This window comes from Pelobates fuscus, chromosome 2 (genome assembly GCF_036172605.1).
Source record: "Pelobates fuscus isolate aPelFus1 chromosome 2, aPelFus1.pri, whole genome shotgun sequence".
In the NCBI taxonomy this organism is placed as follows: domain Eukaryota; kingdom Metazoa; phylum Chordata; class Amphibia; order Anura; family Pelobatidae; genus Pelobates; species Pelobates fuscus.
Window position 1 is genome coordinate 355,647,127 of NC_086318.1, and position 24,006 is coordinate 355,671,132.

Sequence of the window (24,006 nt, forward strand, 5' to 3'; positions counted from 1 at the left end):
ATTTTTGTCAAACAAGCAAACACAGGGGAAAGCGCGAACTATTTTTGTCAAACAAGCAAACACAGGGGAAAGCGCGAACGCAGTCCCCCACTAAATAAATTATGCAGTCGAGTTTCCCACATTTGAGGAAATCGCAGAGGTCAACTGTTACAGAGTGCAAAGAACCAGCCTCACTCTGGGAGAGCCACCTTAGGGATCATGGCTATTGCTCCCCTGCCAGGTAAGTATGACATGACAGGTACATTCAAAGGCACGCCCGCTGGGAAGCCTTTCCTTTAGGCTGTGGTGAAATAATAAAGCAAGTTAAAAAAAAAAAGCAAATAAATAATCCAAATGATAGAAGGCTACAAAAGATTACCAAACCTCGTGGCTGATCGTTGTTTTCCTTAGCTACCAGTAATTTTAGTGCCTTCAGGTGGTTAGGTGTGAATAATTGAGCTGGATTCAGGGTGCGAAGGAGCAATTTGCATAAAGGCAAATGCTAGGCCAATGAGCCGAAGGATGGGAATTCGTAGCATGTAGTGAGAATAGTGTGCTGCCGGAAACAAGTGAATTCAGTGGGAGAGAAAGGTAAAAGGGAAATGCTAAGAAGCCAGCGGAAGGAATGGTGCAACAGAGCTCAGGAAGAAACGGGAGTCATGTAAGACACGCCCTAGACATGGGGCGCCATAAACTTTTATTAAACCAATCTTTCAGTCTCCTTAGAGCCTGTCAAAAATTGCCAATGCTGACTGTATTTCAAGTCATCATGGCGGGGTATTGGGTAAAGTTTTCAATTAGCAATAATCACGCCTCGGATTGACCTCATGGGCTACGATACTGCCACTGCGCAAAGCTAGCTGTTCAAGTGGGCCAGCTTTTAAGAGCTACCACGTAAGGACACTTTAAGACAGCGGTGAGAAAAAGTTCATGACCATAAGCCATTGCAAAGGATTATGGGAGGCAATATTCTAATTAGGCCCGCTTCCTCCTACAGGGAAGCTTAAACCCCAACAAATTCCTCGGTCTTCTTATATGGCATCTTGGAATGGTTCCAAACCTATAACAGAGAGTGAGGGCAACCATATCTTGCAGCAAACCTTGTACAATTTTTTTTCTCTCTTTGGAAACAGTTTTGCCAAGATTCTACTACAGCAGCCATTAGGCAGAGTACACAATCCGCTGGTCTACGTTCGTCCCCAAAGTCACACATTTCATGACTCCATCGATAGGAATGACCCTTGCCTAGCACCTGTCTTCTCTTCATCCACACTCAACAGGGCTGAAAGAACATTTGTGGTGGCTTTTTCAAAATTCCATGGTGTTCATTAGTAAGTGCTAGCGACCACCCAGCTATTCCTAAGGTTTGGTCTGATTGTCTCAAGCGGCAATTCACTGCCTTGATCCAGAAAATCTTTTTTTCCCAGAAATTCAATCAAACGTTACGTTCTGTTGGAAGACGTAATATAGGTCTCCAATTCTTTATTTCTTCCATTGCATTTAAGCATACAATAAATCAAAAGAAGTCAGGATAAAAAAAATGATGAAAAAAAAGCTGAAAAGTTAAAATAAAAAGTGAAATTCTGGCTTAAAACTGGTCTCCAGAAAACATAGATAATAAAAATGATCAAGCCTAGGAAATGATTGTCGCTGCCTGCTTGATGTGGAAAGTAAGAGCCAAAGAAGACGGGTGCCGTGGCTGAAATTATCCTTCGTCAGAATTGGTGAAGTTCTCTATTTTTGTCAAACAAGTAAGCACAGGGGAAAGCGCGAACGCAGTCCCCCACTACCATAAATTATGCAGTCGAGTTTCCCACATTTGAGGAAATCGCAAAGGTCAACTGGTACGGAGTGCAATAAACCAGCCTCACTCTGGGAGAGCCACCTTAGGGATCATGGCTATTGCTCCCCTGCCAGGTAAGTATGACATGACGGGTACATTCAAAGGCACGCACGCTGGGAAGCCTTTCCTTTAGGCTGTGGTGAAATAATAAAGCAAGTTAAAAAAAAAAAAAGCAAATAAATAATCCAAATGATAGAAGGCTACAAAAGATTACCAAACCTCGTGGCTGATCGTTGTTTTCCTTAGCTACCAGTAATTTTAGTGCCTTCAGGTGGTTAGGTGTGAATAATTGAGCTGGATTCAGGGTGCGAAGGAGCAATTTGCATAAAGGCAAATGCTAGGCCAATGAGCCGAAGGATGGGAATTCGTAGCATGTAGTGAGAATAGTGTGCTGCCGGAAACAAGTGAATTCAGTGGGAGAGAAAGGTAAAAGGGAAATGCTAAGAAGCCAGCGGAAGGAATGGTGCAACAGAGCTCAGGAAGAAACGGGAGTCACGTAAGACACGCCCTAGACATGGGGCGCCATAAACTTTTATTAAACCAATCTTTCAGTCTCCTTAGAGCCTGTCAAAAATTGCCAATGCTGACTGTATTTCAAGTCATCATGGCGGGGTATTGGGTAAAGTTTTCAATTAGCAATAATCACGCCTCGGATTGACCTCATGGGCTACGATACTGCCACTGCGCAAAGCTAACTGTTCAAGTGGGCCAGCTTTTAAGAGCTACCACGTAAGGACACTTTAAGACAGCGGTGAGAAAAAGTTCATGACCATAAGCCATTGCAAAGGATTATGGGAGGCAATATTCTAATTAGGCCCGCTTCCTCCTACAGGGAAGCTTAAACCCCAACAAATTCCTCGGTCTTCTTATATGGCATCTTGGAATGGTTCCAAACCTATAACAGAGAGTGAGGGCAACCATATCTTGCAGCAAACCTTGTACAATTTTTTTTCTCTCTTTGGAAACAGTTTTGCCAAGATTCTACTACAGCAGCCATTAGGCAGAGTACACAATCGCTGGTCTACGTTCGTCCCCAAAGTCACACATTTCATGACTCCATCGATAGGAATGACCCTTGCCTAGCACCTGTCTTCTCTTCATCCACACTCAACAGGGCTGAAAGAACATTTGTGGTGGCTTTTTCAAAATTCCATGGTGTTCATTAGTAAGTGCTAGCGACCACCCAGCTATTCCTAAGGTTTGGTCTGATTGTCTCAAGCGGCAATTCACTGCCTTGATCCAGAAAATCTTTTTTTCCCAGAAATTCAATCAAACGTTACGTTCTGTTGGAAGACGTAATATAGGTCTCCAATTCTTTATTTCTTCCATTGCATTGAAGCATGCAATAAATCAAAAGAAGTCAGGATAAAAAAATGATGAAAAAAAAGCTGAAAACTTAAAATAAAAAGTGAAATTCTGGCTTAAAACTGGACTCCAGAAAACATAGATAATAAAAATGATCAAGCCTAGGAAATGATTGTCGCTGCCTGCTTGATGCGGAAAGTAAGAGCCAAAGAAGACAGGTGCCGTGGCTGAAATTATCCTTCGTCAGAATTGGTGAAGTTCTCTATTTTTGTCAAATAAGCAAACACAGGGGAAAGCGCGAACGCAGTCCACCACTACCATAAATTATGCAGTCGATTTTCCCACATTTGAGGAAATCGCAGAGGTCAACTGGTACGGAGTGCAATGAACCAGCCTCACTCTGGGAGAGCCACCTTAGGGATCATGGCTATTGCTCCCCTGCCAGGTAAGTATGACATGACGGGTACATTCAAAGGCACGCCCGCTGGGAAGCCTTTCCTTTAGGCTGTGGTGAAATAATAAAGCAAGTTAAAAAAAAAAAAGCAAATAAATAATCCAAATGATAGAAGGCTACAAAAGATTACCAAACCTCGTGGCTGATCGTTGTTTTCCTTAGCTACCAGTAATTTTAGTGCCTTCAGGTGGTTAGGTGTGAATAATTGAGCTGGATTCAGGGTGCGAAGGAGCAATTTGCATAAAGGCAAATGCTAGGCCAATGAGCCGAAGGATGGGAATTCGTAGCATGTAGTGAGAATAGTGTGCTGCCGGAAACAAGTGAATTCAGTGGGAGAGAAAGGTAAAAGGGAAATGCTAAGAAGCCAGCGGAAGGAATGGTGCAACAGAGCTCAGGAAGAAACGGGAGTCACGTAAGACACGCCCTAGACATGGGGCGCCATAAACTTTTATTAAACCAATCTTTCAGTCTCCTTAGAGCCTGTCAAAAATTGCGAATGCTGACTGTATTTCAAGTCATCATGGCGGGGTATTGGGTAAAGTTTTCAATTAGCAATAATCACGCCTCGGATTGACCTCATGGGCTACGATACTGCCACTGCGCAAAGCTAGCTGTTCAAGTGGGCCAGCTTTTAAGAGCTACCACGTAAGGACACTTTAAGACAGCGGTGAGAAAAAGTTCATGACCATAAGCCATTGCAAAGGATTATGGGAGGCAATATTCTAATTAGGCCCGCTTCCTCCTACAGGGAAGCTTAAACCCCAACAAATTCCTCGGTCTTCTTATATGGCATCTTGGAATGGTTCCAAACCTATAACAGAGAGTGAGGGCAACCATATCTTGCAGCAAACCTTGTACAATTTTTTTTCTCTCTTTGGAAACAGTTTTGCCAAGATTCTACTACAGCAGCCATTAGGCAGAGTACACAATCGCTGGTCTACGTTCGTCCCCAAAGTCACACATTTCATGACTCCATCGATAGGAATGACCCTTGCCTAGCACCTGTCTTCTCTCTTCTCTTCATCCACACTCAACAGGGCTGAAAGAACATTTGTGGTGGCTTTTTCAAAATTCCATGGTGTTCATTAGTAAGTGCTAGCGACCACCCAGCTATTCCTAAGGTTTGGTCTGATTGTCTCAAGCGGCAATTCACTGCCTTGATCCAGAAAATCTTTTTTTCCCAGAAATTCAATCAAACGTTACGTTCTGTTGGAAGACGTAATATAGGTCTCCAATTCTTTATTTCTTCCATTGCATTGAAGCATACAATAAATCAAAAGAAGTCAGGATAAAAAAATGATGAAAAAAAAGCTGAAAAGTTAAAATAAAAAGTGAAATTCTGGCTTAAAACTGGTCTCCAGAAAACATAGATAATAAAAATGATCAAGCCTAGGAAATGATTGTCGCTGCCTGCTTGATGTGGAAAGTAAGAGCCAAAGAAGACGGGTGCCGTGGCTGAAATTATCCTTCGTCAGAATTGGTGAAGTTCTCTATTTTTGTCAAACAAGCAAACACAGGGGAAAGCGCAAACGCAGTCCCCCACTACCATAAATTATGCAGTCGAGTTTCCCACATTTGAGGAAATCGCAGAGGTCAACTGGTACGGAGTGCAATGAACCAGCCTCACTCTGGGAGAGCCACCTTAGGGATCATGGCTATTACTCCCCTGCCAGGTAAGTATGACATGACGGGTACATTCAAAGGCACGCCCGCTGGGAAGCCTTTCCTTTAGGCTGTGGTGAAATAATAAAGCAAGTTTAAAAAAAAAAAAGCAAATAAATAATCCAAATGATAGAAGGCTACAAAAGATTACCAAACCTCGTGGCTGATCGTTGTTTTCCTTAGCTACCAGTAATTTTAGTGCCTTCAGGTGGTTAGGTGTGAATAATTGAGCTGGATTCAGGGTGCGAAGGAGCAATTTGCATAAAGGCAAATGCTAGGCCAATGAGCCGAAGGATGGGAATTCGTAGCATGGAGTGAGAATAGTGTGCTGCCGGAAACAAGTGGATTCAGTGGGAGAGAAAGGTAAAAGGGAAATGCTAAGAAGCCAGCGGAAGGAATGGTGCAACAGAGCTCAGGAAGAAACGGGAGTCACGTAAGACACGCCCTAGACATGGGGCGCCATAAACTTTTATTAAACCAATCTTTCAGTCTCCTTAGAGCCTGTCAAAAATTGCCAATGCTGACTGTATTTCAAGTCATCAAGGCGGGGTATTGGGTAAAGTTTTCAATTAGCAATAATCACGCCTCGGATTGACCTCATGGGCTACGATACTGCCACTGCGCAAAGCTAACTGTTCAAGTGGGCCAGCTTTTAAGAGCTACCACGTAAGGAAACTTTAAGACAGCGGTGAGAAAAAGTTCATGACCATAAGCCATTGCAAAGGATTGTGGGAGGCAATATTCTAATTAGGCCCGCTTCCTCCTACAGGGAAGCTTAAACCCCAACAAATTCCTCGGTCTTCTTATATGGCATCTTGGAATGGTTCCAAACCTATAACAGAGAGTGAGGGCAACCATATCTTGCAGCAAACCTTGTACAATTTTTTTTCTCTCTTTGGAAACAGTTTTGCCAAGATTCTACTACAGCAGCCATTAGGCAGAGTACACAATCCGCTGGTCTACGTTCGTCCCCAAAGTCACACATTTCATGACTCCATCGATAGGAATGACCCTTGCCTAGCACCTGTCTTCTCTTCATCCACACTCAACAGGGCTGAAAGAACATTTGTGGTGGCTTTTTCAAAATTCCATGGTGTTCATTAGTAAGTGCTAGCGACCACCCAGCTATTCCTAAGGTTTGGTCTGATTGTCTCAAGCGGCAATTCACTGCCTTGATCCAGAAAATCTTTTTTTCCCAGAAATTCAATCAAACGTTACGTTCTGTTGGAAGACGTAATATAGGTCTCCAATTCTTTATTTCTTCCATTGCATTGAAGCATACAATAAATCAAAAGAAGTCAGGATAAAAAAATGATGAAAAAAAAGCTGAAAAGTTAAAATAAAAAGTGAAATTCTGGCTTAAAACTGGTCTCCAGAAAACATAGATAATAAAAATGATCAAGCCTAGGAAATGATTGTCGCTGCCTGCTTGATGCGGAAAGTAAGAGCCAAAGAAGACGGGTGCCGTGGCTGAAATTATCCTTCGTCAGAATTGGTGAAGTTCTCTATTTTTGTCAAACAAGCAAACACAGGGGAAAGCGCGAACGCAGTCCCCCACTACCATAAATTATGCAGTCGAGTTTCCCACATTTGAGGAAATCGCAGAGGTCAACTGGTACGGAATGCAATGAACCAGCCTCACTCTGGGAGAGCGACCTTAGGAATCATGGTTATTGCTCCCCTGCCAGGTAAGTATGACATGACGGGTACATTCAAAGGCACGCCCGCTGGGAAGCCTTTCCTTTAGGCTGTGGTGAAATAATAAAGCAAGTTAAAAAAAAAAAAAAAAATAATCCAAATGATAGAAGGCTACAAAAGATTACCAAACCTCGTGGCTGATCGTTGTTTTCCTTAGCTACCAGTAATTTTAGTGCCTTCAGGTGGTTAGGTGTGAATAATTGAGCTGGATTCAGGGTGCGAAGGAGCAATTTGCATAAAGGCAAATGCTAGGCCAATGAGCCGAAGGATGGGAATTCGTAGCATGTAGTGAGAATAGTGTGCTGCCGGAAACAAGTGAATTCAGTGGGAGAGAAAGGTAAAAGGGAAATGCTAAGAAGCCAGCGGAAGGAATGGTGCAACAGAGCTCAGGAAGAAACGGGAGTCACGTAAGACACGCCCTAGACATGGGGCGCCATAAACTTTTATTAAACCAATCTTTCAGTCTCCTTAGAGCCTGTCAAAAATTGCCAATGCTGACTGTATTTCAAGTCATCATGGCGGGGTATTGGGTAAAGTTTTCAATTAGCAATAATCACGCCTCGGATTGACCTCATGGGCTACGATACTGCCACTGCGCAAAGCTAGCTGTTCAAGTGGGCCAGCTTTTAAGAGCTACCACGTAAGGACACTTTAAGACAGCGGTGAGAAAAAGTTCATGACCATAAGCCATTGCAAAGGATTATGGGAGGCAATATTCTAATTAGGCCCGCTTCCTCCTACAGGGAAGCTTAAACCCCAACAAATTCCTCGGTCTTCTTATATGGCATCTTGGAATGGTTCCAAACCTATAACAGAGAGTGAGGGCAACCATATCTTGCAGCAAACCTTGTACAATTTTTTTTCTCTCTTTGGAAACAGTTTTGCCAAGATTCTACTACAGCAGCCATTAGGCAGAGTACACAATCCGCTGGTCTACGTTCGTCCCCAAAGTCACACATTTCATGACTCCATCGATAGGAATGACCCTTGCCTAGCACCTGTCTTCTCTTCATCCACACTCAACAGGGCTGAAAGAACATTTGTGGTGGCTTTTTCAAAATTCCATGGTGTTCATTAGTAAGTGCTAGCGACCACCCAGCTATTCCTAAGGTTTGGTCTGATTGTCTCAAGCGGCAATTCACTGCCTTGATCCAGAAAATCTTTTTTTCCCAGAAATTCAATCAAACGTTACGTTCTGTTGGAAGACGTAATATAGGTCTCCAATTCTTTATTTCTTCCATTGCATTGAAGCATACAATAAATCAAAAGAAGTCAGGATAAAAAAATGATGAAAAAAAAGCTGAAAAGTTAAAATAAAAAGTGAAATTCTGGCTTAAAACTGGTCTCCAGAAAACATAGATAATAAAAATGATCAAGCCTAGGAAATGATTGTCGCTGCCTGCTTGATGTGGAAAGTAAGAGCCAAAGAAGACGGGTGCCGTGGCTGAAATTATCCTTCGTCAGAATTGGTGAAGTTCTCTATTTTTGTCAAACAAGTAAACACAGGGGAAAGCGCGAACGCAGTCCCCCACTACCATAAATTATGCAGTCGAGTTTCCCACATTTGAGGAAATCGCAGAGGTCAACTGGTACGGAGTGCAATGAACCAGCCTCACTCTGGGAGAGCCACCTTAGGGATCATGGCTATTGCTCCCCTGCCAGGTAAGTATGACATGACGGGTACATTCAAAGGCACGCATGCTGGGAAGCCTTTCCTTTAGGCTGTGGTGAAATAATAAAGCAAGTTAAAAAAAAAAAAAAGCAAATAAATAATCCAAATGATAGAAGGCTACAAAAGATTACCAAACCTCGTGGCTGATCGTTGTTTTCCTTAGCTACCAGTAATTTTAGTGCCTTCAGGTGGTTAGGTGTGAATAATTGAGCTGGATTCAGGGTGCGAAGGAGCAATTTGCATAAAGGCAAATGCTAGGCCAATGAGCCGAAGGATGGGAATTCGTAGCATGTAGTGAGAATAGTGTGCTGCCGGAAACAAGTGAATTCAGTGGGAGAGAAAGGTAAAAGGGAAATGCTAAGAAGCCAGCGGAAGGAATGGTGCAACAGAGCTCAGGAAGAAACGGGAGTCACGTAAGACACGCCCTAGACATGGGGCGCCATAAACTTTTATTAAACCAATCTTTCAGTCTCCTTAGAGCCTGTCAAAAATTGCCAATGCTGACTGTATTTCAAGTCATCATGGCGGGGTATTGGGTAAAGTTTTCAATTAGCAATAATCACGCCTCGGATTGACCTCATGGGCTACGATACTGCCACTGCGCAAAGCTAGCTGTTCAAGTGGGCCAGCTTTTAAGAGCTACCACGTAAGGACACTTTAAGACAGCGGTGAGAAAAAGTTCATGACCATAAGCCATTGCAAAGGATTATGGGAGGCAATATTCTAATTAGGCCCGCTTCCTCCTACAGGGAAGCTTAAACCCCAACAAATTCCTCGGTCTTCTTATATGGCATCTTGGAATGGTTCCAAACCTATAACAGAGAGTGAGGGCAACCATATCTTGCAGCAAACCTTGTACAATTTTTTTTCTCTCTTTGGAAACAGTTTTGCCAAGATTCTACTACAGCAGCCATTAGGCAGAGTACACAATCCGCTGGTCTACGTTCGTCCCCAAAGTCACACATTTCATGACTCCATCGATAGGAATGACCCTTGCCTAGCACCTGTCTTCTCTTCATCCACACTCAACAGGGCTGAAAGAACATTTGTGGTGGCTTTTTCAAAATTCCATGGTGTTCATTAGTAAGTGCTAGCGACCACCCAGCTATTCCTAAGGTTTGGTCTGATTGTCTCAAGCGGCAATTCACTGCCTTGATCCAGAAAATCTTTTTTTCCCAGAAATTCAATCAAACGTTACGTTCTGTTGGAAGACGTAATATAGGTCTCCAATTCTTTATTTCTTCCATTGCATTTAAGCATACAATAAATCAAAAGAAGTCAGGATAAAAAAATGATGAAAAAAAAGCTGAAAAGTTAAAATAAAAAGTGAAATTCTGGCTTAAAACTGGTCTCCAGAAAACATAGATAATAAAAATGATCAAGCCTAGGAAATGATTGTCGCTGCCTGCTTGATGTGGAAAGTAAGAGCCAAAGAAGACGGGTGCCGTGGCTGAAATTATCCTTCGTCAGAATTGGTGAAGTTCTCTATTTTTGTCAAACAAGTAAACACAGGGGAAAGCGCGAACGCAGTCCCCCACTACCATAAATTATGCAGTCGAGTTTCCCACATTTGAGGAAATCGCAGAGGTCAACTGGTACGGAGTGCAATGAACCAGCCTCACTCTGGGAGAGCCACCTTAGGGATCATGGCTATTGCTCCCCTGCCAGGTAAGTATGACATGACGGGTACATTCAAAGGCACGCATGCTGGGAAGCCGTTCCTTTAGGCTGTGGTGAAATAATAAAGCAAGTTAAAAAAAAAAAAAGCAAATAAATAATCCAAATGATAGAAGGCTACAAAAGATTACCAAACCTCGTGGCTGATCGTTGTTTTCCTTAGCTACCAGTAATTTTAGTGCCTTCAGGTGGTTAGGTGTGAATAATTGAGCTGGATTCAGGGTGCGAAGGAGCAATTTGCATAAAGGCAAATGCTAGGCCAATGAGCTGAAGGATGGGAATTCGTAGCATGTAGTGAGAATAGTGTGCTGCCGGAAACAAGTGAATTCAGTGGGAGAGAAAGGTAAAAGGGAAATGCTAAGAAGCCAGCGGAAGGAATGGTGCAACAGAGCTCAGGAAGAAACGGGAGTCACGTAAGACACGCCCTAGACATGGGGCGCCATAAACTTTTATTAAACCAATCTTTCAGTCTCCTTAGAGCCTGTCAAAAATTGCCAATGCTGACTGTATTTCAAGTCATCATGGCGGGGTATTGGGTAAAGTTTTCAAATAGCAATAATCACGCCTCGGATTGACCTCATGGGCTACGATACTGCCACTGCGCAAAGCTAGCTGTTCAAGTGGGCCAGCTTTTAAGAGCTACCACGTAAGGAAACTTTAAGACAGCGGTGAGAAAAAGTTCATGACCATAAGCCATTGCAAAGGATTATGGGAGGCAATATTCTAATTAGGCCTGCTTCCTCCTACAGGGAAGCTTAAACCCCAACAAATTCCTCGGTCTTCTTATATGGCATCTTGGAATGGTTCCAAACCTATAACAGAGAGTGAGGGCAACCATATCTTGCAGCAAACCTTGTACAATTTTTTTTCTCTCTTTGGAAACAGTTTTGCCAAGATTCTACTACAGCAGCCATTAGGCAGAGTACACAATCCGCTGGTCTACGTTCGTCCCCAAAGTCACACATTTCATGACTCCATCGATAGGAATGACCCTTGCCTAGCACCTGTCTTCTCTTCATCCACACTCAACAGGGCTGAAAGAACATTTGTGGTGGCTTTTTCAAAATTCCATGGTGTTCATTAGTAAGTGCTAGCGACCACCCAGCTATTCCTAAGGTTTGGTCTGATTGTCTCAAGCGGCAATTCACTGCCTTGATCCAGAAAATCTTTTTTTCCCAGAAATTCAATCAAACGTTACGTTCTGTTGGAAGACGTAATATAGGTCTCCAATTCTTTATTTCTTCCATTGCATTGAAGCATACAATAAATCAAAAGAAGTCAGGATAAGAAAATGATGAAAAAAAAGCTGAAAAGTTAAAATAAAAAGTGAAATTCTGGCTTAAAACTGGTCTCCAGAAAACATAGATAATAAAAATGATCAAGCCTAGGAAATGATTGTCGCTGCCTGCTTGATGCGGAAAGTAAGAGCCAAAGAAGACGGGTGCCGTGGCTGAAATTATCCTTCATCAGAATTGGTGAAGTTCTCTATTTTTGTCAAACAAGCAAACACTGGGGAAAGCGCGAACGCAGTCCCCCACTACCATAAATTATGCAGTCGAGTTTCCCACATTTGAGGAAATCGCAGAGGTCAACTGGTACGGAGTGCAATGAACCAGCCTCACTCTGGGAGAGCCAACTTAGGGATCATGGCTATTGCTCCCCTGCCAGGTAAGTATGACATGACGGGTACATTCAAAGGCACGCCCGCTGGGAAGCCTTTCCTTTAGGCTGTGGTGAAATAATAAAGCAAGTTAAAAAAAAAAAAAAAGCAAATAAATAATCCAAATGATAGAAGGCTACAAAAGATTACCAAACCTCGTGGCTGATCATTGTTTTCCTTAGCTACCAGTAATTTTAGTGCCTTCAGGTGGTTAGGTGTGAATAATTGAGCTGGATTCAGGGTGCGAAGGAGCAATTTGCATAAAGGCAAATGCTAGGCCAATGAGCCGAAGGATGGGAATTCGTAGCATGTAGTGAGAATAGTGTGCTGCCGGAAACAAGTGAATTCAGTGGGAGAGAAAGGTAAAAGAGAAATGCTAAGAAGCCAGCGGAAGGAATGGTGCAACAGAGCTCAGGAAGAAACGGGAGTCACGTAAGACACGCCCTAGACATGGGGCGCCATAAACTTTTATTAAACCAATCTTTCAGTCTCCTTAGAGCCTGTCAAAAATTGCCAATGCTGACTGTATTTCAAGTCATCATGGCGGGGTATTGGGTAAAGTTTTCAATTAGCAATAATCACGCCTCGGATTGACCTCATGGGCTACGATACTGCCACTGCGCAAAGCTAGCTGTTCAAGTGGGCCAGCTTTTAAGAGCTACCACGTAAGGACACTTTAAGACAGCGGTGAGAAAAAGTTCATGACCATAAGCCATTGCAAAGGATTATGGGAGGCAATATTCTAATTAGGCCCGCTTCCTCCTACAGGGAAGCTTAAACCCCAACAAATTCCTCGGTCTTCTTATATGGCATCTTGGAATGGTTCCAAACCTATAACAGAGAGTGAGGGCAACCATATCTTGCAGCAAACCTTGTACAATTTTTTTTCTCTCTTTGGAAACAGTTTTGCCAAGATTCTACTACAGCAGCCATTAGGCAGAGTACACAATCCGCTGGTCTACGTTCGTCCCCAAAGTCACACATTTCATGACTCCATCGATAGGAATGACCCTTGCCTAGCACCTGTCTTCTCTTCATCCACACTCAACAGGGCTGAAAGAACATTTGTGGTGGCTTTTTAAAAATTCCATGGTGTTCATTAGTAAGTGCTAGCGACCACCCAGCTATTCCTAAGGTTTGGTCTGATTGTCTCAAGCGGCAATTCACTGCCTTGATCCAGAAAATCTTTTTTTCCCAGAAATTCAATCAAACGTTACGTTCTGTTGGAAGACGTAATATAGGTCTCCAATTCTTTATTTCTTCCATTGCATTTAAGCATACAATAAATCAAAAGAAGTCAGGATAAAAAAATGATGAAAAAAAAGCTGAAAAGTTAAAATAAAAAGTGAAATTCTGGCTTAAAACTGGTCTCCAGAAAACATAGATAATAAAAATGATCAAGCCTAGGAAATGATTGTCGCTGCCTGCTTGATGTGGAAAGTAAGAGCCAAAGAAGACGGGTGCCGTGGCTGAAATTATCCTTCGTCAGAATTGGTGAAGTTCTCTATTTTTGTCAAACAAGTAAACACAGGGGAAAGCGCGAACGCAGTCCCCCACTACCATAAATTATGCAGTCGAGTTTCCCACATTTGAGGAAATCGCAGAGGTCAACTGGTACGGAGTGCAATGAACCAGCCTCACTCTGGGAGAGCCACCTTAGGGATCATGGCTATTGCTCCCCTGCCAGGTAAGTATGACATGGCGGGTACATTCAAAGGCACGCACGCTGGGAAGCCTTTCCTTTAGGCTGTGGTGAAATAATAAAACAAGTTAAAAAAAAAAAAAGCAAATAAATAATCCAAATGATAGAAGGCTACAAAAGATTACCAAACCTCGTGGCTGATCATTGTTTTCCTTAGCTACCAGTAATTTTAGTGCCTTCAGGTGGTTAGGTGTGAATAATTGAGCTGGATTCAGGGTGCGAAGGAGCAATTTGCATAAAGGCAAATGCTAGGCCAATGAGCCGAAGGATGGGAATTCGTAGCATGTAGTGAGAATAGTGTGCTGCCGGAAACAAGTGAATTCAGTGGGAGAGAAAGGTAAAAGGGAAATGCTAAGAAGCCAGCGGAAGGAATGGTGCAACAGAGCTCAGGAAGAAACGGGAGTCACGTAAGACACGCCCTAGACATGGGGCGCCATAAACTTTTATTAAACCAATCTTTCAGTCTCCTTAGAGCCTGTCAAAAATTGCCAATGCTGACTGTATTTCAAGTCATCATGGCGGGGTATTGGGTAAAGTTTTCAATTAGCAATAATCACGCCTCGGATTGACCTCATGGGCTACGATACTGCCACTGCGCAAAGCTAGCTGTTCAAGTGGGCCAGCTTTTAAGAGCTACCACGTAAGGACACTTTAAGACAGCGGTGAGAAAAAGTTCATGACCATAAGCCATTGCAAAGGATTATGGGAGGCAATATTCTAATTAGGCCCGCTTCCTCCTACAGGGAAGCTTAAACCCCAACAAATTCCTCGGTCTTCTTATATGGCATCTTGGAATGGTTCCAAACCTATAACAGAGAGTGAGGGCAACCATATCTTGCAGCAAACCTTGTACAATTTTTTTTCTCTCTTTGGAAACAGTTTTGCCAAGATTCTACTACAGCAGCCATTAGGCAGAGTACACAATCCGCTGGTCTACGTTCGTCCCCAAAGTCACACATTTCATGACTCCATCGATAGGAATGACCCTTGCCTAGCACCTGTCTTCTCTTCATCCACACTCAACAGGGCTGAAAGAACATTTGTGGTGGCTTTTTAAAAATTCCATGGTGTTCATTAGTAAGTGCTAGCGACCACCCAGCTATTCCTAAGGTTTGGTCTGATTGTCTCAAGCGGCAATTCACTGCCTTGATCCAGAAAATCTTTTTTTCCCAGAAATTCAATCAAACGTTACGTTCTGTTGGAAGACGTAATATAGGTCTCCAATTCTTTATTTCTTCCATTGCATTTAAGCATACAATAAATCAAAAGAAGTCAGGATAAAAAAATGATGAAAAAAAAGCTGAAAAGTTAAAATAAAAAGTGAAATTCTGGCTTAAAACTGGTCTCCAGAAAACATAGATAATAAAAATGATCAAGCCTAGGAAATGATTGTCGCTGCCTGCTTGATGTGGAAAGTAAGAGCCAAAGAAGACGGGTGCCGTGGCTGAAATTATCCTTCGTCAGAATTGGTGAAGTTCTCTATTTTTGTCAAACAAGTAAACACAGGGGAAAGCGCGAACGCAGTCCCCCACTACCATAAATTATGCAGTCGAGTTTCCCACATTTGAGGAAATCGCAGAGGTCAACTGGTACGGAGTGCAATGAACCAGCCTCACTCTGGGAGAGCCACCTTAGGGATCATGGCTATTGCTCCCCTGCCAGGTAAGTATGACATGGCGGGTACATTCAAAGGCACGCACGCTGGGAAGCCTTTCCTTTAGGCTGTGGTGAAATAATAAAACAAGTTAAAAAAAAAAAAAGCAAATAAATAATCCAAATGATAGAAGGCTACAAAAGATTACCAAACCTCGTGGCTGATCGTTGTTTTCCTTAGCTACCAGTAATTTTAGTGCCTTCAGGTGGTTAGGTGTGAATAATTGAGCTGGATTCAGGGTGCGAAGGAGCAATTTGCATAAAGGCAAATGCTAGGCCAATGAGCCGAAGGATGGGAATTCGTAGCATGTAGTGAGAATAGTGTGCTGCCGGAAACAAGTGAATTCAGTGGGAGAGAAAGGTAAAAGGGAAATGCTAAGAAGCCAGCGGAAGGAATGGTGCAACAGAGCTCAGGAAGAAACGGGAGTCACGTAAGACACGCCCTAGACATGGGGCGCCATAAACTTTTATTAAACCAATCTTTCAGTCTCCTTAGAGCCTGTCAAAAATTGCCAATGCTGACTGTATTTCAAGTCATCATGGCGGGGTATTGGGTAAAGTTTTCAATTAGCAATAATCACGCCTCGGATTGACCTCATGGGCTACGATACTGCCACTGCGCAAAGCTAGCTGTTCAAGTGGGCCAGCTTTTAAGAGCTACCACGTAAGGACACTTTAAGACAGCGGTGAGAAAAAGTTCATGACCATAAGCCATTGCAAAGGATTATGGGAGGCAATATTCTAATTAGGCCCGCTTCCTCCTACAGGGAAGCTTAAACCCCAACAAATTCCTCGGTCTTCTTATATGGCATCTTGGAATGGTTCCAAACCTATAACAGAGAGTGAGGGCAACCATATCTTGCAGCAAACCTTGTACAATTTTTTTTCTCTCTTTGGAAACAGTTTTGCCAAGATTCTACTACAGCAGCCATTAGGCAGAGTACACAATCCGCTGGTCTACGTTCGTCCCCAAAGTCACACATTTCATGACTCCATCGATAGGAATGACCCTTGCCTAGCACCTGTCTTCTCTTCATCCACACTCAACAGGGCTGAAAGAACATTTGTGGTGGCTTTTTCAAAATTCCATGGTGTTCATTAGTAAGTGCTAGCGACCACCCAGCTATTCCTAAGGTTTGGTCTGATTGTCTCAAGCGGCAATTCACTGCCTTGATCCAGAAAATCTTTTTTTCCCAGAAATTCAATCAAACGTTACGTTCTGTTGGAAGACGTAATATAGGTCTCCAATTCTTAATTTCTTCCATTGCATGTAAGCATACAATAAGTCAAAAGAAGTCAGGATAAAAAAATGATGAAAAAAAAGCTGAAAAGTTAAAATAAAAAGTGAAATTCTGGCTTAAAACTGGTCTCCAGAAAACATAGATAATAAAAATGATCAAGCCTAGGAAATGATTGTCGCTGCCTGCTTGATGTGGAAAGTAAGAGCCAAAGAAGACGGGTGCCGTGGCTGAAATTATCCTTCGTCAGAATTGGTGAAGTTCTCTATTTTTGTCAAACAAGTAAACACAGGGGAAAGCGCGAACGCAGTCCCCCACTACCATAAATTATGCAGTCGAGTTTCCCACATTTGAGGAAATCGCAGAGGTCAACTGGTACGGACTGCAATGAACCAGCCTCACTCTGGGAGAGCCAACTTAGGGATCATGGCTATTGCTCCCCTGCCAGGTAAGTATGACATGACGGGTACATTCAAAGGCACGCCCGCTGGGAAGCCTTTCCTTTAGGCTGTGGTGAAATAATAAAGCAAGTTAAAAAAAAAAAAAAAGCAAATAAATAATCCAAATGATAGAAGGCTACAAAAGATTACCAAACCTCGTGGCTGATCATTGTTTTCCTTAGCTACCAGTAATTTTAGTGCCTTCAGGTGGTTAGGTGTGAATAATTGAGCTGGATTCAGGGTGCGAAGGAGCAATTTGCATAAAGGCAAATGCTAGGCCAATGAGCCGAAGGATGGGAATTCGTAGCATGTAGTGAGAATAGTGTGCTGCCGGAAACAAGTGAATTCAGTGGGAGAGAAAGGTAAAAGGGAAATGCTAAGAAGCCAGCGGAAGGAATGGTGCAACAGAGCTCAGGAAGAAACGGGAGTCACGTAAGACACGCCCTAGACATGGGGCGCCATAAACTTTTATTAAACCAATCTTTCAGTCTCCTTAGAGCCTGTCAAAAATTGCCAATGCTGACTGTATTTCAAGTCATCATGGCGGGGTATTGGGTAAAGTTTTCAATTAGCAATAATCACGCCTCGGATTGACCTCATGGGCTACGATACTGCCACTGCGCAAAGCTAGCTGTTCAAGTGGGCCAGCTTTTAAGAGCTACCACGTAAGGACACTTTAAGACAGCGGTGAGAAAAAGTTCATGACCATAAGCCATTGCAAAGGATTATGGGAGGCAATATTCTAATTAGGCCCGCTTCCTCCTACAGGGAAGCTTAAACCCCAACAAATTCCTCGGTCTTCTTATATGGCATCTTGGAATGGTTCCAAACCTATAACAGAGAGTGAGGGCAACCATATCTTGCAGCAAACCTTGTACAATTTTTTTTCTCTCTTTGGAAACAGTTTTGCCAAGATTCTACTACAGCAGCCATTAGGCAGAGTACACAATCCGCTGGTCTACGTTCGTCCCCAAAGTCACACATTTCATGACTCCATCGATAGGAATGACCCTTGCCTAGCACCTGTCTTCTCTTCATCCACACTCAACAGGGCTGAAAGAACATTTGTGGTGGCTTTTTCAAAATTCCATGGTGTTCATTAGTAAGTGCTAGCGACCACCCAGCTATTCCTAAGGTTTGGTCTGATTGTCTCAAGCGGCAATTCACTGCCTTGATCCAGAAAATCTTTTTTTCCCAGAAATTCAATCAAACGTTACGTTCTGTTGGAAGACGTAATATAGGTCTCCAATTCTTAATTTCTTCCATTGCATTTAAGCATACAATAAGTCAAAAGAAGTCAGGATAAAAAAATGATGAAAAAAAAGCTGAAAAGTTAAAATAAAAAGTGAAATTCTGGCTTAAAACTGGTCTCCAGAAAACATAGATAATAAAAATGATCAAGCCTAGGAAATGATTGTCGCTGCCTGCTTGATGTGGAAAGTAAGAGCCAAAGAAGACGGGTGCCGTTGCTGAAATTATCCTTCGTCAGAATTGGTGAAGTTCTCTATTTTTGTCAAACAAGTAAACACAGGGGAAAGCGCGAACGCAGTCCCCCACTACCATAAATTATGCAGTCGAGTTTCCCACATTTGAGGAAATCGCAGAGGTCAACTGGTACGGAGTGCAATGAACCAGCCTCACTCTGGGAGAGCCACCTTAGGGATCATGGCTATTACTCCCCTGCCAGGTAAGTATGACATGGCGGGTACATTCAAAGGCACGCACGCTGGGAAGCCTTTCCTTTAGGCTGTGGTGAAATAATAAAACAAGTTAAAAAAAAAAAAAGCAAATAAATAATCCAAATGATAGAAGGCTACAAAAGATTACCAAACCTCGTGGCTGATCGTTGTTTTCCTTAGCTACCAGTAATTTTAGTGCCTTCAGGTGGTTAGGTGTGAATAATTGAGCTGGATTCAGGGTGCGAAGGAGCAATTTGCATAAAGGCAAATGCTAGGCCAATGAGCCGAAGGATGGGAATTCGTAGCATGTAGTGAGAATAGTGTGCTGCCGGAAACAAGTGAATTCAGTGGGAGAGAAAGGTAAAAGGGAAATGCTAAGAAGCCAGCGGAAGGAATGGTGCAACAGAGCTCAGGAAGAAACGGGAGTCACGTAAGACACGCCCTAGACATGGGGCGCCATAAACTTTTATTAAACCAATCTTTCAGTCTCCTTAGAGCCTGTCAAAAATTGCCAATGCTGACTGTATTTCAAGTCATCATGGCGGGGTATTGGGTAAAGTTTTCAAATAGCAATAATCACGCCTCGGATTGACCTCATGGGCTACGATACTGCCACTGCGCAAAGCTAGCTGTTCAAGTGGGCCAGCTTTTAAGAGCTACCACGTAAGGAAACTTTAAGACAGCGGTGAGAAAAAGTTCATGACCATAAGCCATTGCAAAGGATTATGGGAGGCAATATTCTAATTAGGCCCGCTTCCTCCTACAGGGAAGCTTAAACCCCAACAAATTCCTCGGTCTTCTTATATGGCATCTTGGAATGGTTCCAAACCTATAACAGAGAGTGAGGGCAACCATATCTTGCAGCAAACCTTGTACAATTTTTTTTCTCTCTTTGGAAACAGTTTTGCCAAGATTCTACTACAGCAGCCATTAGGCAGAGTACACAATCCGCTGGTCTACGTTCGTCCCCAAAGTCACACATTTCATGACTCCATCGATAGGAATGACCCTTGCCTAGCACCTGTCTTCTCTTCATCCACACTCAACAGGGCTGAAAGAACATTTGTGGTGGCTTTTTCAAAATTCCATGGTGTTCATTAGTAAGTGCTAGCGACCACCCAGCTATTCCTAAGGTTTGGTCTGATTGTCTCAAGCGGCAATTCACTGCCTTGATCCAGAAAATCTTTTTTTCCCAGAAATTCAATCAAACGTTACGTTCTGTTGGAAGACGTAATATAGGTCTCCAATTCTTTATTTCTTCCATTGCATTGAAGCATACAATAAATCAAAAGAAGTCAGGATAAAAAAATGATGAAAAAAAAGCTGAAAAGTTAAAATAAAAAGTGAAATTCTGGCTTAAAACTGGTCTCCAGAAAACATAGATAATAAAAATGATCAAGCCTAGGAAATGATTGTCGCTGCCTGCTTGATGTGGAAAGTAAGAGCCAAAGAAGACGGGTGCCGTGGCTGAAATTATCCTTCGTCAGAATTGGTGAAGTTCTCTATTTTTGTCAAACAAGCAAACACAGGGGAAAGCGCGAACGCAGTCCCCCACTACCATAAATTATGCAGTCGAGTTTCCAACATTTGAGGAAATCGCAGAGGTCAACTGGTACGGAGTGCAATGAACCAGCCTCACTCTGGGAGAGCCAACTTAGGGATCATGGCTATTGCTCCCCTGCCAGGTAAGTATGACATGACGGGTACATTCAAAGGCACGCCCGCTGGGAAGCCTTTCCTTTAGGCTGTGGTGAAATAATAAAGCAAGTTAAAAAAAAAAAAAAGCAAATAAATAATCCAAATGATAGAAGGCTACAAAAGATTACCAAACCTCGTGGCTGATCATTGTTTTCCTTAGCTACCAGTAATTTTAGTGCCTTCAGGTGGTTAGGTGTGAATAATTGAGCTGGATTCAGGGTGCGAAGGAGCAATTTGCATAAAGGCAAATGCTAGGCCAATGAGCCGAAGGATGGGAATTCGTAGCATGTAGTGAGAATAGTGTGCTGCCGGAAACAAGTGAATTCAGTGGGAGAGAAAGGTAAAAGGGAAATGCTAAGAAGCCAGCGGAAGGAATGGTGCAACAGAGCTCAGGAAGAAACGGGAGTCACGTAAGACACGCCCTAGACATGGGGCGCCATAAACTTTTATTAAACCAATCTTTCAGTCTCCTTAGAGCCTGTCAAAAATTGCCAATGCTGACTGTATTTCAAGTCATCATGGCGGGGTATTGGGTAAAGTTTTCAATTAGCAATAATCACGCCTCGGATTGACCTCATGGGCTACGATACTGCCACTGCGCAAAGCTAGCTGTTCAAGTGGGCCAGCTTTTAAGAGCTACCACGTAAGGACACTTTAAGACAGCGGTGAGAAAAAGTTCATGACCATAAGCCATTGCAAAGGATTATGGGAGGCAATATTCTAATTAGGCCCGCTTCCTCCTACAGGGAAGCTTAAACCCCAACAAATTCCTCGGTCTTCTTATATGGCATCTTGGAATGGTTCCAAACCTATAACAGAGAGTGAGGGCAACCATATCTTGCAGCAAACCTTGTACAATTTTTTTTCTCTCTTTGGAAACAGTTTTGCCAAGATTCTACTACAGCAGCCATTAGGCAGAGTACACAATCCGCTGGTCTACGTTCGTCCCCAAAGTCACACATTTCATGACTCCATCGATAGGAATGACCCTTGCCTAGCACCTGTCTTCTCTTCATCCACACTCAACAGGGCTGAAAGAACATTTGTGGTGGCTTTTTAAAAATTCCATGGTGTTCATTAGTAAGTGCTAGCGACCACCCAGCTATTCCTAAGGTTTGGTCTGATTGTCTCAAGCGGCAATTCACTGCCTTGATCCAGAAAATCTTTTTTTCCCAGAAATTCAATCAAACGTTACGTTCTGTTGGAAGACGTAATATAGGTCTCCAATTCTTTATTTCTTCCATTGCATTGAAGCATACAATAAATCAAAAGAAGTCAGGATAAAAAAATGATGAAAAAAAAGCTGAAAAGTTAAAATAAAAAGTGAAATTCTGGCTTAAAACTGGTCTCCAGAAAACATAGATAATAAAAATGATCAAGCCTAGGAAATGATTGTCGCTGCCTGCTTGATGTGGAAAGTAAGAGCCAAAGAAGACGGGTGCCGTGGCTGAAATTATCTTTCGTCAGAATTGGTGAAGTTCTCTATTTTTGTCAAACAAGCAAACACAGGGGAAAGCGCGAACGCAGTCCCCCACTACCATAAATTATGCAGTCGAGTTTCCCACATTTGAGGAAATCGCAGAGGTCAACTGGGACGGAGTGCAATGAACCAGCCTCACTCTGGGAGAGCCACCTTAGGGATCATGGCTATTGCTCCCCTGCCAGGTAAGTATGACATGATGGGTACATTCAAAGGCACGCCCGCTGGGAAGCCTTTCCTTTAGGCTGTGGTGAAATAATAAAGCAAGTTAAAAAAAAAAAAAAAAGAAGAGCAAATAAATAATCCAAATGATAGAAGGCTACAAAAGATTACCAAACCTCGTGGCTGATCGTTGTTTTCCTTAGCTACCAGTAATTTTAGTGCCTTCAGGTGGTTAGGTGTGAATAATTGAGCTGGATTCAGGGTGCGAAGGAGCAATTTGCATAAAGGCAAATGCTAGGCCAATGAGCCGAAGGATGGGAATTCGTAGCATGTAGTGAGAATAGTGTGCTGCCGGAAACAAGTGGATTCAGTGGGAGAGAAAGGTAAAAGGGAAATGCAAGGAAGCCAGCGGAAGGAATGGTGCAACAGAGCTCAGGAAGAAACGGGAGTCACGTAAGACACGCCCTAGACATGGGGCGCCATAAACTTTTTTTAAACCAATCTTTCAGTCTCCTTAGAGCCTGTCAAAAATTGCCAATGCTGACTGTATTTCAAGTCATCATGGCGGGGTATTGGGTAAAGTTTTCAATTAGCAATAATCACGCCTCGGATTGACCTCATGGGCTACGATACTGCCACTGCGCAAAGCTAGCTGTTCAAGTGGGCCAGCTTTTAAGAGCTACCACGTAAGGACACTTTAAGACAGCGGTGAGAAAAAGTTCATGACCATAAGCCATTGCAAAGGATTATGGGAGGCAATATTCTAATTAGGCCCGCTTCCTCCTACAGGGAAGCTTAAACCCCAACAAATTCCTCGGTCTTCTTATATGGCATCTTGGAATGGTTCCAAACCTATAACAGAGAGTGAGGGCAACCATATCTTGCAGCAAACCTTGTACAATTTTTTTTCTCTCTTTGGAAACAGTTTTGCCAAGATTCTACTACAGCAGCCATTAGGCAGAGTACACAATCCGCTGGTCTACGTTCGTCCCCAAAGTCACACATTTCATGACTCCATCGATAGGAATGACCCTTGCCTAGCACCTGTCTTCTCTTCATCCACACTCAACAGGGCTGAAAGAACATTTGTGGTGGCTTTTTCAAAATTCCATGGTGTTCATTAGTAAGTGCTAGCGACCACCCAGCTATTCCTAAGGTTTGGTCTGATTGTCTCAAGCGGCAATTCACTGCCTTGATCCAGAAAATCTTTTTTTCCCAGAAATTCAATCAAACGTTACGTTCTGTTGGAAGACGTAATATAGGTCTCCAATTCTTTATTTCTTCCATTTCATTGAAGCATACAATAAATCAAAAGAAGTCAGGATAAAAAAATGATGAAAAAAAAGCTGAAAAGTTAAAATAAAAAGTGAAATTCTGGCTTAAAACTGGTCTCCAGAAAACATAGATAATAAAAATGATCAAGCCTAGGAAATGATTGTCGCTGCCTGCTTGATGTGGAAAGTAAGAGCCAAAGAAGACGGGTGCCGTGGCTGAAATTATCATTCGTCAGAATTGATGAAGTTCTCTATTTTTGTCAAACAAGCAAACACAGGGGAAAGCGCGAACGCAGTCCCCCACTACCATAAATTATGCAGTCGAGTTTCCCACATTTGAGGAAATCGCAGAGGTCAACTGGTACGGAGTGCAATGAACCAGCCTCACTCTGGGAGAACCACCTTAGGGATCATGGCTATTGCTCCCCTGCCAGGTAAGTATGACATGACGGGTACATTCAAAGGCACGCCCGCTGGGAAGCCTTTCCTTTAGGCTGTGGTGAAATAATAAAGCAAGTTAAAAAAAAAAAAAAGCAAATAAATAATCCAAATGATAGAAGGCTACAAAAGATTACCAAACCTCATGGCTGATCGTTGTTTTCCTTAGCTACCAGTAATTTTAGTGCCTTCAGGTGGTTAGGTGTGAATAATTGAGCTGGATTCAGGGTGCGAAGGAGCAATTTGCATAAAGGCAAATGCTAGGCCAATGAGCCGAAGGATGGGAATTCGT

General features: G+C 42.8%; 29 non-coding genes across 29 annotated transcripts; all 29 read right to left on the reverse strand.

The window, feature by feature from the left end:
• Positions 1-62: 62 nt before the first annotated feature.
• Positions 63-228, reverse strand: LOC134591522 (U1 spliceosomal RNA). The gene has a single exon (XR_010088289.1). It is a non-coding gene; the product is annotated as a U1 spliceosomal RNA (small nuclear RNA).
• Positions 229-696: 468 nt separating this feature from the next.
• LOC134592587 (U4 spliceosomal RNA) lies at positions 697-837 on the reverse strand. The gene has a single exon (XR_010089193.1). It is a non-coding gene; the product is annotated as a U4 spliceosomal RNA (small nuclear RNA).
• A 900-nt stretch (positions 838-1,737) lies between these two features.
• Positions 1,738-1,904, reverse strand: LOC134591120 (U1 spliceosomal RNA). Its single transcript, XR_010087944.1, has one exon. It is a non-coding gene; the product is annotated as a U1 spliceosomal RNA (small nuclear RNA).
• Positions 1,905-2,374: 470 nt separating this feature from the next.
• LOC134592588 (U4 spliceosomal RNA) lies at positions 2,375-2,515 on the reverse strand. Its single transcript, XR_010089194.1, has one exon. It is a non-coding gene; the product is annotated as a U4 spliceosomal RNA (small nuclear RNA).
• Positions 2,516-3,413: 898 nt separating this feature from the next.
• LOC134591298 (U1 spliceosomal RNA) lies at positions 3,414-3,580 on the reverse strand. Its single transcript, XR_010088097.1, has one exon. It is a non-coding gene; the product is annotated as a U1 spliceosomal RNA (small nuclear RNA).
• Positions 3,581-4,049: 469 nt separating this feature from the next.
• Positions 4,050-4,190, reverse strand: LOC134593733 (U4 spliceosomal RNA). The gene has a single exon (XR_010090169.1). It is a non-coding gene; the product is annotated as a U4 spliceosomal RNA (small nuclear RNA).
• Positions 4,191-5,095: 905 nt separating this feature from the next.
• LOC134589642 (U1 spliceosomal RNA) lies at positions 5,096-5,262 on the reverse strand. The gene has a single exon (XR_010086686.1). It is a non-coding gene; the product is annotated as a U1 spliceosomal RNA (small nuclear RNA).
• Positions 5,263-5,732: 470 nt separating this feature from the next.
• On the reverse strand, positions 5,733-5,873 carry LOC134593140 (U4 spliceosomal RNA). The gene has a single exon (XR_010089665.1). It is a non-coding gene; the product is annotated as a U4 spliceosomal RNA (small nuclear RNA).
• An 899-nt stretch (positions 5,874-6,772) lies between these two features.
• Positions 6,773-6,939, reverse strand: LOC134591514 (U1 spliceosomal RNA). Its single transcript, XR_010088283.1, has one exon. It is a non-coding gene; the product is annotated as a U1 spliceosomal RNA (small nuclear RNA).
• Positions 6,940-7,404: 465 nt separating this feature from the next.
• LOC134592589 (U4 spliceosomal RNA) lies at positions 7,405-7,545 on the reverse strand. Its single transcript, XR_010089195.1, has one exon. It is a non-coding gene; the product is annotated as a U4 spliceosomal RNA (small nuclear RNA).
• Positions 7,546-8,444: 899 nt separating this feature from the next.
• On the reverse strand, positions 8,445-8,611 carry LOC134590150 (U1 spliceosomal RNA). Its single transcript, XR_010087117.1, has one exon. It is a non-coding gene; the product is annotated as a U1 spliceosomal RNA (small nuclear RNA).
• Positions 8,612-9,082: 471 nt separating this feature from the next.
• On the reverse strand, positions 9,083-9,223 carry LOC134592590 (U4 spliceosomal RNA). Its single transcript, XR_010089196.1, has one exon. It is a non-coding gene; the product is annotated as a U4 spliceosomal RNA (small nuclear RNA).
• Positions 9,224-10,122: 899 nt separating this feature from the next.
• Positions 10,123-10,289, reverse strand: LOC134590151 (U1 spliceosomal RNA). The gene has a single exon (XR_010087118.1). It is a non-coding gene; the product is annotated as a U1 spliceosomal RNA (small nuclear RNA).
• A 470-nt stretch (positions 10,290-10,759) lies between these two features.
• LOC134593174 (U4 spliceosomal RNA) lies at positions 10,760-10,900 on the reverse strand. The gene has a single exon (XR_010089694.1). It is a non-coding gene; the product is annotated as a U4 spliceosomal RNA (small nuclear RNA).
• Positions 10,901-11,799: 899 nt separating this feature from the next.
• Positions 11,800-11,966, reverse strand: LOC134590796 (U1 spliceosomal RNA). Its single transcript, XR_010087668.1, has one exon. It is a non-coding gene; the product is annotated as a U1 spliceosomal RNA (small nuclear RNA).
• Positions 11,967-12,438: 472 nt separating this feature from the next.
• Positions 12,439-12,579, reverse strand: LOC134592591 (U4 spliceosomal RNA). Its single transcript, XR_010089197.1, has one exon. It is a non-coding gene; the product is annotated as a U4 spliceosomal RNA (small nuclear RNA).
• An 899-nt stretch (positions 12,580-13,478) lies between these two features.
• On the reverse strand, positions 13,479-13,645 carry LOC134590152 (U1 spliceosomal RNA). Its single transcript, XR_010087119.1, has one exon. It is a non-coding gene; the product is annotated as a U1 spliceosomal RNA (small nuclear RNA).
• Positions 13,646-14,115: 470 nt separating this feature from the next.
• On the reverse strand, positions 14,116-14,256 carry LOC134592592 (U4 spliceosomal RNA). Its single transcript, XR_010089198.1, has one exon. It is a non-coding gene; the product is annotated as a U4 spliceosomal RNA (small nuclear RNA).
• An 899-nt stretch (positions 14,257-15,155) lies between these two features.
• Positions 15,156-15,322, reverse strand: LOC134590153 (U1 spliceosomal RNA). The gene has a single exon (XR_010087120.1). It is a non-coding gene; the product is annotated as a U1 spliceosomal RNA (small nuclear RNA).
• Positions 15,323-15,792: 470 nt separating this feature from the next.
• Positions 15,793-15,933, reverse strand: LOC134592594 (U4 spliceosomal RNA). The gene has a single exon (XR_010089199.1). It is a non-coding gene; the product is annotated as a U4 spliceosomal RNA (small nuclear RNA).
• Positions 15,934-16,832: 899 nt separating this feature from the next.
• Positions 16,833-16,999, reverse strand: LOC134591277 (U1 spliceosomal RNA). Its single transcript, XR_010088080.1, has one exon. It is a non-coding gene; the product is annotated as a U1 spliceosomal RNA (small nuclear RNA).
• A 472-nt stretch (positions 17,000-17,471) lies between these two features.
• LOC134592595 (U4 spliceosomal RNA) lies at positions 17,472-17,612 on the reverse strand. The gene has a single exon (XR_010089200.1). It is a non-coding gene; the product is annotated as a U4 spliceosomal RNA (small nuclear RNA).
• Positions 17,613-18,511: 899 nt separating this feature from the next.
• LOC134589625 (U1 spliceosomal RNA) lies at positions 18,512-18,678 on the reverse strand. The gene has a single exon (XR_010086671.1). It is a non-coding gene; the product is annotated as a U1 spliceosomal RNA (small nuclear RNA).
• A 470-nt stretch (positions 18,679-19,148) lies between these two features.
• LOC134593175 (U4 spliceosomal RNA) lies at positions 19,149-19,289 on the reverse strand. The gene has a single exon (XR_010089695.1). It is a non-coding gene; the product is annotated as a U4 spliceosomal RNA (small nuclear RNA).
• Positions 19,290-20,188: 899 nt separating this feature from the next.
• Positions 20,189-20,355, reverse strand: LOC134591125 (U1 spliceosomal RNA). The gene has a single exon (XR_010087948.1). It is a non-coding gene; the product is annotated as a U1 spliceosomal RNA (small nuclear RNA).
• Positions 20,356-20,826: 471 nt separating this feature from the next.
• Positions 20,827-20,967, reverse strand: LOC134592596 (U4 spliceosomal RNA). The gene has a single exon (XR_010089201.1). It is a non-coding gene; the product is annotated as a U4 spliceosomal RNA (small nuclear RNA).
• An 899-nt stretch (positions 20,968-21,866) lies between these two features.
• On the reverse strand, positions 21,867-22,033 carry LOC134590696 (U1 spliceosomal RNA). Its single transcript, XR_010087581.1, has one exon. It is a non-coding gene; the product is annotated as a U1 spliceosomal RNA (small nuclear RNA).
• A 478-nt stretch (positions 22,034-22,511) lies between these two features.
• Positions 22,512-22,652, reverse strand: LOC134592598 (U4 spliceosomal RNA). Its single transcript, XR_010089202.1, has one exon. It is a non-coding gene; the product is annotated as a U4 spliceosomal RNA (small nuclear RNA).
• Positions 22,653-23,551: 899 nt separating this feature from the next.
• Positions 23,552-23,718, reverse strand: LOC134590360 (U1 spliceosomal RNA). Its single transcript, XR_010087296.1, has one exon. It is a non-coding gene; the product is annotated as a U1 spliceosomal RNA (small nuclear RNA).
• Positions 23,719-24,006: the final 288 nt, after the last annotated feature.